Genomic DNA, 22,202 nt, shown 5'->3' on the forward strand with positions numbered 1-22,202 from the left:
GATGGACAGAGAGAGAGAGAGAGAGAGAGCCAGCCAGCCAGCCAGCCAGCCAGCCAGCCAGCCAGCCAGCCGAGGACTATCTACCTCTTTCTCTCTCTATTTACCCCTCTCTCTATCTGCCTCTCTCTCTCTCTCTCTCTCTCTCTATGTATGTACCTTTCTCTCTCTATCTGCCTCTCTGCCTCACTCTCTCTGTATCTACCTTCTCTCTCTATCTACCTCTTGCTCTCTCTCTCTCTTTGCCTCTCTCTTCCTGTCTGTGTCTTTCCCTCAATCTCTCCCCCAATATCTCCCTCAATCTCTCTGTTTCTCCCCCTCTCTCTTTTTCATATTTTGTTTCAGTTTCCAATGTCAACGTACTTAGTCTATACATGTAAATGAATCTCTATGTATGTGTGTGTATTTAAGAGCATCTCTGTACACATGTGTGACTGAGATCATTAATATTTTCAGTTTCCTTCCTTAATCTATTCCTACCCCCCAATCTCCCCCCTCCTCCACTTCCCCCAATCTGGTTCTATTTACAATTTCTCACTTCACACAACTGTCAAAACACAACTAGAAATCACAAAGATTAGATATTTTATAAATTACCTTTTTTTTCCGTGTTTTAATTTTTTCTTTTCTTTACAATTGATAGATGTACATTAAATATAATAATAATAATAATAATAATGACTATGTTGGAATTGCTACAGAATGTACAATGCATTATTTTTAAGGGCAGTGCATTGTCTGCCAGTGTTGGGAACCAAAATTCATACACATACACTTGTAATTTGATACCAGGTGGTTATGAAATCAAATCCTTCCAGCCCTAGTTATATTTGTTCTTCCACTTGTCCATAAAGTTATATAAAATAAAGGCAGTTTTGGAATATTTGTCCCTGGAAATTCTGTACTTCATACAAAAGAAAAAATCGGTACTTTGCTTTTTATTGGGTTTTCTCTCCATGTTTTAGTATTTTATGTCATATGACATGTGAAGGTGCGTGGTCCAGCAGGTGGGATGTTGCATTCCAAATTGCTAGAGTTTGATCCTGGACCAAGTCCAACCATGCCACCATGGACAACAGATGTTAAATGATGATGGTGATGACGAAATGGCATGTTGTGTTCTTGAGCAAAACCCTTCGTTTCATATTGCTCCAGCCCACTCAGCCGCAAATAGGTTCACCTGCATTGGACCAGCCTTCTGATTAGGGTGAATGGTGGCCTGTTCACTTAGCCAGCAGAGTGGCATAATTTCAAATTCAAAGATTGATGAAAAGCACATTGTGACCAAATAGTCTGGTTGATCATGTGATGTCGTATAACATAATTTAATGATTCTGAAAAGATTATTTTCCAAATTTTCAATTTTTTTCACATATGGTGCTCCAGCATGGCCACAATCCAGTGACTGAAACATAGCATGCAAGTAAAAGACGACGCTTTTGCACAGACATTCATTCTCCAACGTTGCACTATTCTGTGGTAAATAGTTGTGGTGCCTGCTGCATCATAAATGATGCAACTCCCCCTGGGCAGGGCATCAGTCTGTCATAGACAAGTAGGTTAAGTGAGGTGTGACAAAACACTTGCAATCTGAACCATGATGAGATGCTGATCCAGGGTCTTAGAAAAACAAACGGAGTTTTTGTTGTTGTTGTTGTTTTGCAAAGATAAGTTTCCTGTTTCTTTTAATGTTTCTTGGATTACATTTCTTAACTAGAAATTATTTATCAGAATTATTAATAGGTGTGGCTGTGTGGTGAGAAGCTTGCTTCCTGATCACCTGGTTCTGGGTTCAGTCCCACTGTGTGGCACTTTGGATCTTCTGCTATAGTCTCGGGCTGACAAAAGCCTTGCAAGTGGATTTGGTAGACGGAAACTGAAAGATGCCCGTCATGTCTGTCTGTCTGTTTGTCTCCCACTACACCACTTGACAACTGGTGTTGGTTTGTTTACATCCCTGTAGCTTAGTTGTTCAGCAAAAGAGACCGAATAAATACCAGATTAAAAAAAAAAATGTGCTGGGGTCAGTTTATTGAACTAAAACTTCAAGGCAGTGCCCCAGCATGGCCCCAGTCTAATGACTGAAACAAGAAGAAGATAATGGTGTTGAAGATTGCATGGATGAAGTCAGGCAGAAATACGTTTATCTGTAATTGTGTCATTTTGCTATTTTCATTTGCACTAATTGTGTTTAAAAGTATTGAAAATTCCTTCTGCATACTGACCTACTTCGAAATATAGATATGGTAGCTGATAGTGGTCTTGAAACAAATTGATATCTGATATCAGATATGGTGGCCTTGAAATACACTTTGATGGATGACGTGAATATGATGATAGTTATGGTAGCCTTGAAGTAAAGTATGATTGTCTGACAGATATGGAGGCCTTGAAACACTTTTTGATGGATGACGTGAATATGAATGATGGCCTGATAGATAATGTGTCCTAGAAACCTGTTTTGATGACGAATGTAAATGTGTTTCAAAGTTGTATTTGTCTAGTAATAGACTTTATCTGTGACTAGATGTTGTAACTTGAAGCTACAACATGGTGGCAGAACCATTTTAACCATTTAATAACACACAAAAGAAATTTCTTAAATTCAATTCTAATTTAATTCTTCAGATATCAAAATGTTTGTCGTACAATTACAATCTGGTTGCTGACATAGTTCCACTGGAATGGTGTGACTGTTTGAAAGATATGGGAGCCTTGAGGTATGCTTTGGTGGTGGGTGTGTATAAGAAAGTCTGCTAATGATGCTAGGCTTTGAATTAGTCTTTGATGGATCATGTTTATTTGGTAGTGTGAAAGAAACAGTAACTTTCAAACACTGATGGATTGTGTTTACATGCTGGTTTTGAAGGGTATGGCAGCTTTGAAACCTTCTTTGAGTGGAGATGTTTATACGTTGGTGTGAACGAAATGGTAACCTTGAAACAGTTTTTGACAGATTGTGTTTATACAATAATCTTGAGGAGCATGAATAGAAATGCGAACAAGATGAGATTCATTGAGGAAAAGGAAAAAAAGAAAGATGAGTGGTTGGTGATGAAGAATTATTTTGGAGATGCGAGATTGTATGAATTCTTTCTTTTGGGAACTAGAAAAAAAAAAAACCCATAGTTCTAAGACTGAAAGAATTCAATTAATGACACATTGGTGAGAAGCATTCAACTTCGTAACACACAAGTTTCATAATTCATTATGTCATGAGAATTTTAATCTATGTGAAAGAAAAAAAAATGGTAAAATAAAAATTGGAGATTTCATTTGTTTTTTTTCAAGAGATTTGATTTTTAGATCTTAGTTTTGTTTCATGTCATAACCTCTTGTATTATCTTCATCTTATGTTCACTTCCCATGCTGGTATGGGCTCAGTGGGTCATTATGGTTGGAGGAATCTGCTACATGCTTACAGTCCTCTTTGATATGGTTTCCACGGCTGGATTCCATTCTTGAAGTAAACTATTTCAAAGTGTGTACTGGCAGCATTTTATCATGGCACCCATGTTAGAATGTTTGGTTAGTTCCCTGATGGGGTTTCCTCTGTTCATTCAAGACAAACATAGAGTATGAGTGTGATTGGTGCCAGGGGATGGTGCAGAGAGACAGTGATAGGAAGAATGCTAACGATATAGGTTGACAAAAGGAGATACAAAGGTGATAAATATATACCAACTCTGTGATTGAAAAGAGCAGGTGAGAGGACACATCCTTGTAGTACACCATTCAGGAAACTGCAGGTTCTGGAGATGTTTTAACTTATACATCACACAACCCTGGCAACTGACAGTTTATTAATGTGGCGTTAAGAAATTTTTGCATGAGGATGGTGATAGAGGCACAAAGCTTGCTTGATGTTGATGGTTATATAGTGTAGAGCACTCTTTCTGTCGATGTGCAGGAATTTTCAACATGGAAGGTGCATGTTAGCCATTGAGGAACATGCAAAGACTGTTAACTTCATCTAATCATTTATTGTTTGCAGCATGGGGTCAAAATTTTCATCACACCAACTGCAACCTGGTTACTGACATCCTTACACTGCATTTAGTTTCTCTTTATATATAGTATTGACCTCAATATACCACTGGTACATTTCACTTGACTCCTTAGCAGCAAAATTTGGTCGACTCTGATCATTTGAACTCAAAATACACACAGAAGAAAGTGACTGCCTCGACCATTTTACCATTTCTGCCATTCTACTTTTCTTTTTGTTAACTAAATATTTAGCTTTAATTCATTTTCTCTGGAATATTTCACCTGACTAAGGTAAACATTTTTTTCTTTCTCTTGTTCTTTCATATATATATGTGTGTGTGTGTGTGTATGGTCTTGGCAGTCTTCACTGTATTTACATTATTCTTAACATATCTCATTTTTCATCCCAGATTATTATTTATTTATTTATTTATTTAATATCTGTTAATACCAACCTAAAGTAAGAAATAATAGTTAGGAATAAATCTAGTACTGACACTAACTGTTGTTGTTGTTGTTGTTATAGTCTTATATTTATTGTATTCTTTCATTGCACAACTGAGTACAGCTGCTTGTGCCTAGGATATGGGGATTTTTATTGTTTCTGCATATTTTATTGTGTTGGAAGTATTCTATCGAATATGTGAGCAGTAACCAGAAGCAGTTGTTGTTGTTATCGTCATTGTTGCTGTTGTTATTGTTGTTATTATGGTTATTATTATTGTTATCAAAGTGGTGAGCTGGCAGAATCGTTAGCACGCCGGATGAAATGCTAAGCGGTATTTTGGCCATCTTTACGTTCTGAGTTCAAATTCCACTGAGGTCGACTTTGCCTTTCATCCTTTCGGGCTCGAAAAATTACGTACCAGTTGAGTACTGATGTCGATGTGATCGACTGTCCACCTCCCCACAAAATCCAGGCTGTATGTTTATAGTAGAAAGGATTATTATTATTATTATTATTATTATTCAAATTTTGTGTTAGAAGCAGCTCCTTAATTTAAATACTGTTGATGTCACAGTGTTGTTTAAATGCATTTTGACTGCAGTATTTAGAGACAGTGTTAAAAACTGGTGTACATTAAAACAAGGGGGAAAGAATCACTCCAGAAGTAAACAAGAATGACAGATTGATATTTTGCTGTCATTTCAGCTCATTGGCATTGTATACCCAATTCACCCTTGGAAAAAATTCAAACTGCTGGTCTAAAGTATATACTGTGAGTGTAAAATATATTTACTGACATGCATTAGTGCTGCACTAGTTAAACAAAACTCAAATTTTGCATTAAAAGCAGCTTTGTAATGTAAACATTATTGATGTCACAGACTTCATGTGTGTGTGTTGTTGTTTAAACACATTTCAACTTTGGTATTTCATCCAAGGAAGGTCCCTTTAGAGACATAATAAATGTTATAAAACACAATAGATTTTAAACCAGGCAGAACAGATCATTTGGTTTGGTTGAGAAGATCTTCTCACCTTGAGTGACTGGCAGTCTGTTGGTTACAACAACAAGGGTTGCAGTTGATCCGATCAGGAGAACAGCCTGCTCTTGAAATTAACATGGAAGTGGTTTAGCACTCCAGGGATGCGTATCCTTATTGTAGTTTTCATGGAGATTCGGCGTGACTCAGAATGTAACAAGTCTGGCCCCTTTCAATTACAGGTACAACTCATTATTGCCAGCTGAGTGGACTGGAGCAATGACAAATAAAATGTCTTGCTCAAGGATACATTGTGTTGCTGGGAATTGAATTCACAACCTTACACTCACGAGCGAAACACCCTAACCACTAAGCCATGTGCCTTCACACACCTTGAGTGAATGAAGAGGTGACACATGAGAATGGCTTCTCCTTATTGGAAGGGTTAGGGTGAATTTTGTGCTCAGAAATTTGAAAACTGGAAAAAAAAAACAAATCCTTTTCTCTTGAAAAACAGCTACGGGAAGAGCATCCATCTGTAAAATCCTGCTGCAGATGACCCATCATCTAATCCATGCTTCAGATGACCCATCATCTAATCCATGCTGCAGATGACCCATCATCTAATCCATGCTGCCGATGACCCATCATCTAATCCATGCTGCAGATGACCCATCATCTAATCCATGCTTGCTGGGAAAAGCAGATGTTGAATAGCCAAGAGTAAAATTTGGTTTTGACTTACTCTGAGTCCATGTACCTCTCTCTGTCTCTCAGTAGCTTAGTCTCTCTCTCTCTCTCTCATTAGCAGAGTGTGTCACTTTCTCGAAATAGCTTAGTGTGTAACTCTTTCTTTTTCAATTACTGAGTCTCTCTCTCTCTTTCTCTCTCTCTCTCTCTCTCTCTCTCTCTCTCTCTCTCAGTAGTTGAGTGTGTCATTCTCTCTTCTCTCTCTTTACATAACTGGGTGTATGTGTGTCTCTGTAGTTGCATCTCTCTCTCTCTCTCTCTCTCTCTCTCTCTCTCTCTCTCTCTCTGTCTTTCTCTCAGCAGTTGTATGTCTCTTCCTCAGTTGAGTGTGTGTCTTTCTTTCCATATAACTGTGTGAGAATGTTGTGTGTGTGTGTCTGTCATTCTTTCTAAGTAGCCTAGTATTTGTGTGTCTCAATTGCTGAGTCTTTCTCCTTCAGTTGCTGTGTGTGTGTGTCTCTCTATCTCTTTCTCTCTTTCTCTCTCTCTCTCTCTCTCTCTCTCTCTCATTCAGTAGCTGACTGCCTCTCTCTATCAAACTTTGAGTTGTGTCTCAATAACTGAGTATCTCTCAGTGACTGAGTTGTCATTCTCACTAGCTAAGTGTCACTTTCCTTCCTCCTCTCTCCCTCTTCTCTCTCTCCCTCTTCTCTCTCTCCCTCTTCTCTCTCTCCCTCTTCTCTCTCTCCCTCTTCTCTCTCTCCCTCTTCTCTCTCTCCCTCTTCTCTCTCTCTCCCTCTTCTCTCACTCTCCCTCTTCTCTCACTCTCCCTCTTCTCTCCCTCTCCCTCTTCTCTCTCTCTCTCCCTCTCCCTCCTCTCTCTCTTCCTCCCACTCTCTCCTCCCTCCTCTCTCTCCTCCCTCCTCTCTCTCTCCCTCCCCATCTCTCCCCTTCCCACCCCATCTCTCCCCTACCCCTCTCTCTATCTCTCTTTCTCAATAGCTGAATAATGTCACATGAAACTAGAATGTTAACTTTTTATGAACATTTTCTGCTGCATTTGTTTGCTTCATCGTTTAACGTCCGCTTTCCATGCTGGTATGGGTTGGATGGTTCGACCGGGGTCTGGGAAGCCAGGAGGCTGCATCAGGCTCCAATCTGATCTGGCAGGTTTCTACAGCTGGATGCCCTTCCTAATGCCAACCACTCCGAGAGTGTAGTGGGTGCTTTTTTTATGTGCCACCGGCACAGGGGCCAGAGGAGGCTGGCAATGGCCACAATCGGTTGATGCTTTTTACATGCCACCGGCACGGGGACCACAACTACAATTTCCATTTCATTTTCATTTTCATGTTGAGGTACTTGACTCAATAGGTCTCCTCAAGCACAGCAGGTCGCCCTATGATCCAAGATACTTTTGAATGGGCTGGAGCTGGTTACGCGAAACTGGTGTAGGATACAGCCATGAACTCACTTTCTTTGCAGACACAGCATATCTCCAGAGGTCTCGGCCTTTTGTCATTGCCTCTGTGAGGCCCAACATTCGATGGTCAGTGTAACCAACTTACCTCCTACCCCCAAAATTTCAGGCTTTCTACCTCTATTAGAAACATTAAAATGATGGACTGGTAGAATCATTACTTTTGAACAAAGAAAGAAAAATGCTAAGCAACATTTTCTTTTACTTGTTTCATTTGAGACTGTGGCCATGCTGGGGCACAGCTTTGAATTTTCAGTTGAATCGATTGCCACCACCACCACCCCTGTACTTATTTTTATTTTAAACCTGGTACTTAATCTATAGGTCTTTTTTGCTAAACCATTAAGTTAGAGGAATGTAAACACACCAACACCAGTTGCCAAGCTGTGGTGGGGGACGAAGACACACACACACACGTGAGAGAGAGGTAATGATGCAAATATCTCCTTATCAGCTCACCTGGATTTCTTATGCACACACACACACACACACACACACACACACACACAATGGGCTTCTTTCATTTTCCATCTACCAATTCCACTCACAAATTTTGGTCAGCCCAAGGCTAAAGTAAAAGTCACTTGCTCAAGGTGCCATGCAGTGGGACTGAACCCAGAACCATATGATTGGGAAGGAAGCTTCTTACCACACAGCCATACCAGTTCCTTATATTTGTTTCAAATCTCAAGGTTAAATTTTCCTTTCGTCCTTTCTGTGTCAAAATAAGGTACCAGTCAGGTACTGGGGGTAGAGGTAGGGGATCAGTAATGTTTATTCCCCCCCTCCTCTCAGTATTTCTCTCCTTCCACCTAAAGTAATGAGTATTTAGGGAAGCTGGTACATGACAGGATTCAAAGAGTGCTAAATGAAGGGCTTAAGATATTAATATATCCCTAGACTGAGTTCAAATCCTGCTGTGGTCAACTTTATCCTTCTGGGGCTGATTAAATATCAATCAAGAATTTGGCATATCAAAATTGACCATGAAACCTCCCCACAACTTTGTGGTTACCTGCCAATCATATAAACCCTGGATCCTTTAATTTATTTATTTGAGATGACATAAGACAGAGATGCTGCGGTGTATGTTGTACAGTAAAAGGCTTACCTGGCACTTTTGACAAGGCAAAACAGACATCAAAATAATCATGCTGATGATTTTCATTCATTAATTACAGGTATGGCTGTGTCGTTAAGAAGTTTGCTTCCCAACCATATGGTTTCAGATTCAGTACCACTACCGGGCCCTTTTGGCATCTTCTCCTATAGTTCCAGGCTAGCCATAGCTTTATAGGTATGTTAGGTAGACAAAAACCGAGAGAGAAAGAGAGACCTGTCGTACATGTACGTGTGTCATTTGTATCACCTTGTTTTGACTTTGTGCAGCAGTTGTAAGCAAGTGTCACTGTCGTGCACACGGTGTCCTTCGTTGCTAGTCGTCAGTGGAAACTTGCCCGGCTGAGAGCAAATATCATGAGGAAACGGAGTTTGGCAATGCAAAGGGCATCTGGCTGTATAAAATCTGCCTCAATGAATTCCATCTAACCCATTCAAGCATGGAAAAGTAGATGTTAAAACTAAGACAACGAATTACAGACTATTTTATTTCAGTATATTTCCTTGCATTGCTGTATTTTCTTTTTTCAATTTTTTGGGGTGGGGTTTTCTTGTAATTTTTTTTTCTTTCTTGTAAGTTAGTCTGGGGAGGGACATACAATACTTGAAACCTTTTCAGGGCCTCCCACACAGGTGAGGTTGGTACAGGTAATGCTACACCTGAACATCTGCAGGCCTGTGTCTGCTGCAGGAAAGAAAATAAAACTACAGTGCAATTGTGTGCAACCAGAATAACTAATTTGAATGCTTGTAACAAAGTGAACTTGCTAAAAGTACTCAAGAACCAGGTGTTGGGGGGGGGGGGGGTTATTGAAACGGGACATGTTGCCCTACTGTCCATCATAATAATGACCGGTGCATTATATTGGATCATGTCGGCCTGCCCTCACATCATACAGGCAACAAATCTGGTTTAAAAGTTAACATTTCATACTTCAGGGTTAATTAGAGTAAATACCTGTAACATGATGAGGTTAAGTAAATTAATTACACATCTAAACTTTTACAGAAATGTGCTGAAGAAATGATAAATAAATGAAGCGCAGTTTGTCCGTCAGAATAAATCGGTTATGGAAACTTGCGTGTGTCTGTGCGCATTGTACTTTCGCATACGTGTGTGCACACATGTATGTCGTGCAAACAGGAATGCATTTACATAGGATTTACTCATATTTATTAATAGAATATTATCACTCACATTCAACAGAAGGTTGAATATATAATTTGTATACATATATGTGTGTGTATATGTGTATGTGTCTTTATGTTATGTTATGATACAAAACAATTCTATATTAAACTGAAAGATTACTCAATACCATTTGTGGAGTACATATTCTTAAACATGAATAGTGTTGACAGTGACTTCGAAGTAGGCTAAGTAGCCCGAAACTTCAAAGTCACTATCAACACTAGTCTTATTTAAGAATAATATGTCTTACATTAAATTCATTCAGTTGTCGCTTATCAACCAACATTTTTAGTATCAGTTTTAAAAGCTCGCAATTCTATATTCGATTTTAACGATAATAAAAACGATGCATTTACTATATTTTATACGCATTATATTTTATTTATTATTACGCACTTACTGTTGTTTAATTTTTTTTCTTTACTAGTTTATTTGTCATTGTTTATCATTAATGAGCTCATAATTTCATGAAGGTAGTAGTAGTAGTAATAATAGCACAGGTGGTAGTGGTGGTATCATCACCAATAAATAATGATAATGATTATTGTTATGATGATGATAATGATATTGGTGCAAGATCACAAATTTGGAAGGAAGCAGGGTGGAGTTGTCTGAAATGATCCCTATTTTATACCTGGTGTTTATTTCATTGGTCCCCACCACCTGGAGAGAGAGATAAAAAAAAAAAAAAAGTCAAGTTGACTCTGGTGAGATTTGAACCCGGGATGTAAAGACCTGTAGGTGAATACTTGCATTTAGCCTGCTACTCTACCGTTTCTGCCAACTGATAGTATTAGCACTGCTCAAGTAGTGAGGGTGATGATTCATCATCCAGCATGACTCATCCCAAACCGCTGCCACCACCACCGCCGCCGCTGCCATCATCATCGTCACCAGGAGCAGCAGCAGCAGCAGCAGAAACAGCAGTAGAGAGACAACAGCAGTAAGCAAAGTCTTCATCATCTTGTAAACAAGCCCAGTAGCAGGCAAATTGCAGTGATATATACCAGTAGCTATAACAAAACCAGCAGCAGCACCATCACCACCACCACCACAGTGTGTTGTAGTTGTGGTTCTTGTTGTTGTTGTTACCTGTCAGTAAGAGCAGGAAGGGATGTGGTGTAGTTGTTGTTGCCGTTGTTGGCGGCGGAGGTGGCGGTAGCAGTGACAAGGGCGGTGGTGGTGGTGATGTTGGTGTTTGCGATGTTTTATGTGTTGTGTAAAGTCGACACAGACCCAAACAATAACAACTCCTAATGGGCTTTTTTCCCTTTTTTTGTTCCCTTTTAAACCAACAACAACAACAACAACAACAAGTCTTACAAATCTGACTCTACCAATTTTGTGAGTTTATTTTCTATTTAATGATGATGTTTTCATTGTTGTTGTCGTTGTTTTCTAGTTGCTGTACTGTGTGTTCTGTCGTCTGATTGTATGCACATATGCATTTGTGTATGTGCATGTATGCATGCATCTGCCTGTTTCCAAACATATATACCAGTGTGCTTAACACCCATCAAGTTGTGTTCGATTATACAGGTGAAGTGTGAGGTGGCAGGGCAGTTGGCTGTTTCAGGGTGTTTACATTGCTACAAATAAGGGCTGCTTCTCAGTTGGCAGCAACCCCCTTTTTCTAAAAAAAATTATCATCTAACCTTATAGTCCCTCGAACAATTTTTAAGTTTCCAAATCAAACAAACCTGGGTCACATCCTGCCTTTTCAAAGTGTATCCAATCACTTCCTAAACATTGAAATAAGTTTGCATCAAATTCGGTAAATCTATTGTAAGAATCAAATTTCTCTTGTTATTGTTGTGGTCATCATTGTCATCATCCGAATCACCATCACCATCATCATCATCATCATCGACATAATCATCGTCACATGCCTAAATGCAATTTGTCTTATTCTTCCTTGTCCAAAAATTAGTCTTTGTCACTTCCCATCCTTTTTTTTTTTTTAAACAACTCCTACAATGTAAGATTTACTCTAAAGGTACTGAACAATGTACCGTTATTACCAAAATTTGTTTGTTTTTCTTGCACTGCCAACAGAACTTTAACCATTATTTTACATGTTTATATCAAATTCTCTGGCGCTAACTTACAACGAAATATGTTTATCACTGTTTGTTTACTTGTGACAATTTTTTTTTGTTTTGTTATTTTTCTTCTTCAACCTACCATTGTCCGACTCATTTTTTTGTAATTTTTCTGTAATTCAAAGCTACTTTGATTACAGATTATTTTCCATAGTTTTCTTTTTGTTTTTTACTTTGTTTTTGTTGTTATTATTGTTGTTGTTATTATTATATCTGCTGTTGGAGACATTTTGTCCAGTAATTTTTAGAAAATGAGGTAATGTGAATAATATTATGCTAAGTTCCCATGTGTGTGTGTATGTGTGTGGTATGAGAGAGAGGTGGAGGGAAGGAGGGAGAGAAAGAGATGAAGAGAGAGAGAGAGAGAAAAAGAGATGATTCTATTTAATCTATAAATGGATGTTTACACTTGTGCATTTTCAACAGTTTATTATTAGTAATATTATTATCTTTGTTTTACTGTCTGAAAAAAATTTGAAAATTTTGCCGCTCATTTCACATACATACACACACACACACACACACACATATATATAAAGAGGGAGAGAGAGAGAGCAAGGTGTACTTGTTTGGATTTGTGTGTGACCACAGCTGATAAGTTTTCAGAATACATATTTTAGTCCAATCTTTACTTGAAGTAAGTTGTCCCTTTTAAGTTTTTTTTCTTTTTTTTTTCTTCAATTTTTTTCTTGTCAGTTTAAAGATTCCTTAAAAATCTAAGATTGACTGTATGGAATTTTCTTTTAGATTGCCTTAAATAATATTTCCATATTCTTTCAACAATACTTCTACATAGGATTTGACTCCTAATTTAAATCATTTACTTTTTGTCCTGATTAGATTTTATTGCTTAATTAACTTATTTCATTTACTTTTATTTTTCAATTTTTTGTATTTTCCATCAAAATAATTTTGTGTTTTCATATATATATGTATATATATATATATATAAACACAAAATATATATAATATATATATAAAATCAATGGAGCTGTCACCTGACTAATGGTTTTTTTTTTTTTAAACTTTAACCACATTACCTATTTTATATGTATGTATTTTATTAATTATCATTATTATTTTCAAAATATTTTCCTTTGAGAGGAAAAATGACAAATTTAAATTGATTTCATATAATTTCCAAATTTATATAAAGTGAAGAGAATGAACCTTACCTGTTTCTTTTAATTAACGGTTTCCATGAAAGTTCCATGGACACACACACACACACACACACACACACACACACACACACACACTCTCTCTCTTGTATGTAATGCATCTTAGCCAAACGGAAGGTACTGTCAAACTCGATATTTGGTAAAGTCCTGAATTGGAGCAAACTGATGTTGGTGACAATTCAAAAGAGACTTTGTAGATTATTGGTGAAGAATATGGTCCTCCGTAGTAGTTTAGTACCAGCTATTTTTTGCTTGAATCCCAAATTTTGGTGCTCTTCATATCAAAGACAGGAAATTAAATTCTCTTGATATATCAAAATAATGCAGTTGACCAAATTCCACACTATTCCAAGAAAGTTTGCTTTGTGCACAGTTAAAGTTATATGTATATACATACATATATATATATACATACATACATATATATACATACATACATATATATATATATATATACATACATACACACACGTACATGCATACACACATATTTGTCATAATAATTTAGAAACTTCGAGAGAACAGGAAATAATTGATTTTTAATGATTGAACTCAAAGTGAGTAGCTCTATGAATAACAACAGCATGTAAAGGTTGGGTTAAAAAAAGCCTTTTGGATTGAAAGTTGAAGGCTTTAATCATAAGTTTTATATTTTACATAGTTCAAACATTATCAAGAGTTCAGTACGTCGGGTAGAGTGGAGAGTGTTTTATTATATTATATAAAAGTTGGGGAGTCAACTCTGAGTTTTGCCTCAGGTGGGCTGTTTGTGGCAGTTGCAAATGACCTGCCTTGGGGCAGAACATGGAGTAAACTTACAGGCTTTTGATATCATAAACACACACACACACACACACACACACACACACACACACACACATACATAGGAATAAAACATTTCTGGTAGTGTGCAGAATAGTATATTGGTAATAAATTTGACTAACCTTATTATTACCAATATATATATATATATATATATATATATATATATATATATAAGCAGACATTTGCATCCAGTGGTGGTGGTCATTCAAAATGACAATGTATTCGGTAATGGTAGGGCTGCAGTATGTCCAAAGTTGAGTTTGTTTTGATTCCTTTGCTGCAGAGAGAAAATTATGCGCATCTATTATGTTGATTACATGCATTTATTATGTTCATTTCTTCTGGATCTAAGTATGATGAAATGACATCATTTTCTTCAAACAATAAAACAAACGGAAAGTTTGATTTTCATCGAAGGATAATTAAGTTTGTTTCATTTTAAGAAGAGTTTTCTGGTTAGTTTGTTGGACATAGACTGTCAGTGGTTGGTGTCTTCAACATTGTACACCAAACTCTGGAACTTGAATATTTTTGAAGCATTTGACTTGGTTTTGGCCTTACATTTGTGGCTCCAACCTCAAGGAACTCTCTCATTTAGCTTGCTTTCAAAACTTTTCCAAACCTACGTCGCACAAAGTAATTCCAGGTGAAATTTGGTAACTATCTTAAAACAATATTTAGTGTTGTTTTGTTTTTGTAATTTTAACAAGTTTAAATCTTAGATATCGGTCTTAATTTTGATGTTAAATTTTTTAAAACTGAATCAGGGCTAGCTTTTAATTCTATTCTAAATTAATTGGTTGTAGATTTTTATTTGTTTTCATGAAGTTTGTACAACTTACATTAAGTAAATTTTAATTTAACTCCTGTTTTTTTTTTTTTTTTTTTTTTTTTTTTTAGTAAAACAAATTAAGATTTAACCAAATTAAGATACCAACCCATCTAAGAATGCTTCTGTTTCTATGATACAAACTTGCTGGTTTTAAATTGAGCAAAATTAAATATAGTTACAAATGGGCTAAAGTGATCTAAATTAAAAACTTCCATCAAAATTTCCTTTTTAATTTATGTTCCAAATACCAACTTAATAATGAGTTATTTCACTAAATTCTTCATTATTTTCAAAATTAATTGAAACCAAGCTCATATATTTAAACAGAAATATGATAACAAAAGGGTTGAAGTAGCTTCAATTAAACTTTCCATCAAAATTTCATGTTAATTCATGTTATAAGTGCTACCTTAATAGTTACAGTTATTTTGCAAAATTCTTCATTTTGAAAATTAATTGAAAGGCAGTGTATTTCAACAGAAACTCAGTAACCAAAGATTTAAATATTAGATAAAAATTTTGGTCTTTTGGTTGTATATTTTTTTGTCACTTAAATCCATCTTTTCTTGGAAATATTTTTTCTGAAACACGATTAATATGTTAATAAATAATTGAACTAATAAACTCTATGTTAATGATTTTCATGGCTGAATTATTAGGATTTGAAAAATTAACTTCCATAAGACATTTTGTCTGTTTCTCTAACTTAAATTTCTTTATATTTCTTGGTTTGTTTTATAAACAAACCAAGAGTAATTCTTTGTTAGCTTTTAAATAATTGTTCTCCAAAGTGTGATAATGTCTAATTTATATATTTGAAAAATATATATATATCAGTCAAAAAAGTCATATTTCTGGCCCACCCATCCCTTTTCTCCTGTTTACATTCATATAATTATGGAGAACTTTTCTATAAGTTTCCTAATTACAGTTGATATAGACTCCTATCTTCGTCATCAAACTTATTAATGGGTCTTTATTCTAATGTAAAATTTCCCCACAGTTAATAAAGATACAAGAGATTATTCAGATTTATTTGGACTTTAATTAATGAAAATCTATTGTTAATTTGGTAGTAAGTTCTTGCTGAAACCATATTACCATGTTCCAATTTTAGGGATCCTTTTTTTGTTATAATATTTCAGTTATCTTGAAAATAATGAAGCGTTTAGTAAAATGATTTTGTCATCATTAAGCTGCTGTTCAGAACAGAAATTAAAATGAAATTTTGATGGAATATTTTAAAGTATATCACTTTAACCTTTTGTTACAATATTTTTGTTGAAATACACTGATTTTGTTTCAATTAATTTTGAAAATTACGAAGAATTTAGTAAAATAACTGGTGTTTGAAACCTAAATTAGCATTTTGATGAAGAATTATAATCTAGAACAAATTAAAATAGTTTGTATCAAAGAACCCAGGAGTTGCCACAGATTGGTCAGTATCGAAAAGGTTAGAATTTAATCTTGTAACAATACTGGTAAAGGTATTACAATATTTGATGGCATTAAAGGTGCATGGACACATTAGATTTTAGCAGTCCATTTTCAGGAAAAAAAAGTTTTTTGTTCATTAAAGCTTCTGGGAAACTTCACATAAAATAGTTTCTTTTTGTGAGTCCTTTTGAGAGGAAAGTGCATCATCAAAGATGGTACTTAAGATTCTCATTTTCTATAAAGTTGAAGCTTCAAGCTAATGTAAAGTAAAACCATTCTAAAATTAAAATTAAAAACTTTATAGATTCAATTTCTGTTAATTATATTTGTTTCTTTACAAAGAACCAGTTGCCAAATTTTAATTTTGTACTTTTAAATCTTCCTATTTACTGTGCAGAAAAAACTCTATTTTTAACTTTAAAAACTTAATCATTTTTCATTAGTAAAATTAATTACTATTTTTCATTTTTTTTTCTTTTGTTTGTGTCTTTTAGCAAAATAAGAGACAAATGTATTTATAAATGCAATATAAAAGTTTCTGTATGAAAGCAAAATTTATCTTTTAAACAAATTATTTTATTTTATAAAAAGAAAATTTTCAAAGAAGTTCGTTCTTAAATAATTTTTTCTCAAATAACAAAAATAAGAAAATAAATTCAAAACAATGTACACTATAAAATATATTGGATTGTAGCATTTCAATTATTATTGTATTAATTAGTGAAATACCTTAGTTTTTTAATATTTCTTACATAGAGATTCTTGTATAAACTTGAAACTATTCATCTTTTTTCCTCTCTCTTTCTCTAATATATATGTATATATATGTATGTATATATAACTGAATGTCACTTTTTCACACAATTTATGTCACAGGGTAATCCCTTTTATATGTTTTAAACCTTGTATCGCTGTAACCTTGTCAGCTAAATACCCGTATTGGGGTATTTAGGATATATGTTTGTTAAATATTCTTGCTTTCCTACATTTCACCAGAACTTTGTCTACACACACACACACACACATTCATTCATACACATAGATATATGTATATGCAGATGTATACATAAACATACAAATGTGTATTTTTTTGTGTGAGTGTATGTATACACACACACTAACTAAATTAGTAGAATCCTGTAATTATAACCCCAAGATAGTTATCAGTTTTTCCATCTACCCAGCGTTTCAGTTTGTTCAGTTTTTAGTTATTTTCAGTTGTCCCATCCCTGAATATTTAATGGTGCCCCTGGTTGGAAATGAACTTTGAAAGCTTCTTTCTATGTGAAGGCATAAGTACCCAGATCCACAAAACTATTGGCCTACCGAAATAATATATTCAGAGAGAGAACACCTGAAGATGATTGGTGGTCAAACCATTTGGAAGTGGTGTGAATCAAAATATGTTGATTAGATGGGGTGGGGGGGGGAGCTTTAATTAACCTAATTACTTTTTTTATAAGTTTTGAGAAATAAACAACTTAAATATTTGATCAATTCAGGAAATAGACATTGTTGGTAAAGGGGAAAAAGTTTTTTGCAGTTTTATATATATGATGATGATGATTATATATATAATGTGTGTGTGTATAGACATACACACACATATATATTCATGTGTGTGTATGTATTATCAGTGTGACGAAGTCTAGCAGGCCAAAACTTCGAAGTCACTGTCAACCTTTTCCATGTAAAAGTTTAATGAATATGTACTCTGTTAAAAAGTATTGAGTAATTCCTCAGTTTAATATCAAAAAAAGGTGGCAGAATTTGAACTCAGAACTTAAAGATGAACATAATGCCATCAGATATTTACCAGGTTGCCACCTTAACGATAAAGTAAACTTTCCATGATGTCAAGTCTATATTCATTTAAAATCTTTCTGTTTCGGTTGGTTGACCTTTTTGTTACCATATTTCTCTTGTAATACACTGCCTTCATTTCAATTGATTTAGTAAAATAGCCATTATTATTATTGAGATGGTGTTTGAAAGCTAAATTAACATGGAATTCTGATGGAGTGATTTAATTTAAATCACTTTAAAGCAGCAAGTTTGAATCATTAACTAAAGAGTAGTTTCGAACAGGTTGGTATTAAAAAGGGTTGAACACCTTTCTGTGGGACTCTGATTTCTTGTTAGGACACCTTTATAAGTTAGGGAAATATATTTTTGTAATATCCTTAGGTTTCAGTAACTACAGGGGCTAATTAAAAGATGGCTGTATGTAGATCTTGCAAATAACATGCTTGCTTGCACTGTAGGGACCAATTAAAATTTAAGTTAATTAATTATTTAGTCCCAGATAAGTCTTGTTCAGGGTTCCAATCATGACCTGCCTTTTTTTCCTCTCAGACACAATATATCTAGGCTTACATTATCCAATGTGTCTTCCCCCACCGTTTCTTTCTAAAAAAAACAGTTTTAAAAATTTGGCTGCTATTTCTAGCAGGTTAAGTAGGCCATACTTTAAAAAAAATTAATATAAATAATTATATTATATTACCTAAATGGGATTATTTGGTTGGTAAATGGGTGGAGATTTTGCTAGGGAGGTGAGGGGTTTCTTACACAGTAGGATATAAATTAAAAATAAAAATTTGATTACCTAACCAGTAAAGTATGCATTATATTTTGGTTTAGATTTCAGTGTATATATATATATATATATATATATATATATATATATATATATATATAACTAGTATTAGTTTTCTGTGTTGTAAACTATACAAGTTGTTCAGCAAAAACCTTGACACCCCATGAAATAAATTCGATTTGAAAGTGAATTTAATAGCTTTGTATGTTTCTAACCCTTTCTCCACCCCATATTTGTGTTGAAATAAACAACCTTTATTCTTTTTATTATTTTGCTTTTTGAAGCATAAATTAACAGAAATTTTTGATGAAGGGGTTTCAATTTACATCCCTTTAATGACAGGAAGTTAGTATCATAGAAACAGCAGTGGTCTTGGGCAGGCTGGTATCATAAGGCTTAGCTGGCTCTTCCAGGATGTAGCTGCTTCAGTTTTTAATGGTTTTGAATCAAATACAACCCTGAAATTTTTTTTGTCTTTTTTGTCTTTTTTTTTTTTTTGTCTTTCTGATATTCTCAAAGACTAACTTTTGTTTTAGTGTTTGTAACTGTTACCTCAAGTGGTGTGTTATTACATCACTATTTCACAGTTACTTAGTGTTCTTCAATAGCATCTCACCTGGAACAAGCATGTAAAGTGCTGAATGTGTGTGTGTGTGTGTGTGTGTGTGTGTGTGTGTGTGTGTGTGTGTGTGTAATAATAGAATTTACTTAGAATGTTTTCAAGTTTACTATGTGGAAAAAAAAAAAAAAAGAGTGGGGAACAGATATTTAACTTTGAAAATACTTGTCTGCTTTTGATTAAAAGTTTTAAAAAATTAATTTTAACAATTTCTCTTCATCCCTCTTTCTCTAATTGTGTGTGTGTGTGTGTGTGTGTGTGTGTGATATTTAGTAACTGTACCAGAGTGCACATGTAATAACATAGAAAATTCAAATTGTTTTCTTAAGAAATAAGCAGTATTTTCATTATTTACATTTGATGGATATTTGTCCTCATCTTATTTGTTGTTAACATAACGTTTCAGCTGATATACCTTCCAGCTTTCATCCGGTGTCTTGGGGAAATTTCAAACCTGGGTTCTCATTCATAAGGTATTTTTCAATGTTGTTATTCAGGTCACTTACAAAATAATAATAATAATAATTTTAGCATGTGGCTAGGAATTTTGATAAGAGATAACCTCAGTACATGACTGGTACCCCAAAAGGATGAAAAGCTGAGATTTGAAATTAGAATCTACAGAGCCTGAGAATGCCACTAGCATTTTGTCTGATGTGCTCCTGGTTTTACTAGCTCGTTGTCTTAGTAGTGGTGGTGGTGGTAATGATAATAATGATAATTTCAAATTTTTGCCACATGGGCAGCCTAGAGGAGGTGGGGAGGAGTCAATTACATTGACCCCACTACTCAACTGGTACTTATTTTATCTGTATTAGGACATTCCCCACTGATGACAACTACCCCCTCTACAATGTATTAAGAAGTTTTAAATCATCACCTGTTGTCCTCGGGAGTAATTATCCTTGTTGGGGTTATTGTCCATGGTGGGTAAATATCCTAGACTCATTTTATCGACCCCGAAAGGATGAAAGGTAAAGTCAACCTCGGCAGAATTTGAACTCAGAACGTAGTGACAGGTGAAATACCGCTAAGCATTTCGCCCAGCGTGCTAACGATTCTGCCAGCTCACAGCCTTGATGATGATGATGATGATAATAACAGTAATAATAATGATAATGGTTTCAAATTTTTCCGCAAGGGCGGCCATTTTGGAGGAGGAGATGTGTTGATTACATTGACCCCAGGACTAAACTGGTACTTAATTTATTGACCCTGGAAAGCTGAAAGGCAAAGTCAACCTTGGCGGAATTTGAACTCAGAACATAGTGGCAGACTAAATCCTGCTAAGCATTTCGTCCTGTGTGTTAACAATTCCGCCAGCTCGCCACCTTAACAACAACAACAACAATAATAGTAATAATAATGGTTTCAATTATGCTTTTCGTATGCAAGCTGGCTGGGCTCGCTCTGAGCACTCTAATTTTTTCACAGTGAACACCTCTCCATGACAACCCACCCTAAAATACCTAATCATCAGTCCAGTCCATGACAACCTGCATACCCAAGGAAGACTTTAACACAACAGAGATTATATAAAGCTAGGATTAACTTCAGTGCATCACAGTCTGATGATGGCTTAACTGGCTCAAACTTCAAAGTCACTGTTTAATAATATTCTTGTTTAAAAATAAGATATATATATATATATATATATATATATATATATATATATATATATATATATATATATATATATATATATAACCATCGTTTTAGCATCTATTTTTCCATATTTGCATGGGTCATACGGGTGTATGTTGAGGCAGTTTTTTTTCCTGCTGTCAACTCCCACTTGTTTCCAAGAAAAGTAATACATAAACGTGTGTACCTATACAGAATATATTTTAAACCAATTTATCATACCTTACAAAATTGCGGCTTGTTTTTAACTGTTAACGTATGTTTAAAGAAATGAGTTGCAGAATTATTTTGTCTTTTTTTTTTTTTTTTGACAAGTTCTATATATGCAACAAGAAAATATGAAATCCCTGGTGCTGATAATCTAAAGTACATTGGTAAAGTATTGTGTCATGTCTGTTTCTTCCAAAAAGAATGTTAATTAAATCTTGCTTTCGTTGAGTTTAATCTTAAAATTGAGAATTTGTAGAAATACAAAAATCTGTTAGTTTTGTCTTTGTTTGTAAATATTTGTTCTTTTTCTTATATTTTACCAAAATTTATATCCATTCTAATACTTAGTCTTCATGGAAATGCTCTACATACGAATCTATTACTACTTTTTAAAAATTTTTTTACTTGTTTCAGTCATTAGATTGAATTTTTAGTCGAATAAACAGAACCCAGTACTTATTTTTTAAGCCCGGTGCTTATTCTATCGGTCTCTATTGCCGAACTGGCAAGTCATGGGGACACAAACACACCAACATTGATTGTAAAGCAGTGATGGGACACACACACACACACACACATATGTACATATGATGGGTTTCTTTCATTTTCTGTCAACTAAATCCACTTACATGGCATTGGTTGGCCCAAGGCTATAGTAGAAGACACTTGCCCAAGGTTCCATGCAATCTGTTGAAGATTGATGGCTCAAAACGTAAAAGACTTTCCCATTTTTCTCAAGCATTGAACTAATACACCTGCTTGTTGTTCCTACACCTGTCTTCATTTTTTTTCCTTTTGCTTTCTGTAAATTTTAACTATATATATATATATATATATATATATATATATATATA

General features: G+C 35.0%; 1 protein-coding gene across 2 annotated transcripts in view; it reads left to right on the forward strand.

Moving 5' to 3' along the window:
* The window catches only part of LOC106872835 (uncharacterized), a 66,477-nt gene that overhangs the window by 14,701 nt on the left and 29,574 nt on the right, over positions 1-22,202 (forward strand). Inside the window, exon 1 of one of the 2 annotated variants that reach the window (XM_014919970.3) lies at positions 10,780-11,240. The exons of the other annotated variant lie outside the window; for it this stretch is intronic. The gene's annotated coding sequence lies outside the window, so the exon portion shown is untranslated. Of the gene's footprint in view, positions 1-10,779; positions 11,241-22,202 lie in introns of those variants that run through there. 2 annotated transcript variants of the gene reach the window in all.

Source organism: Octopus bimaculoides, chromosome 18 (genome assembly GCF_046866305.1).
Source record: "Octopus bimaculoides isolate indiv1 chromosome 18, ASM4686630v1, whole genome shotgun sequence".
Taxonomy (NCBI): Eukaryota; Metazoa; Mollusca; class Cephalopoda; order Octopoda; family Octopodidae; genus Octopus; species Octopus bimaculoides.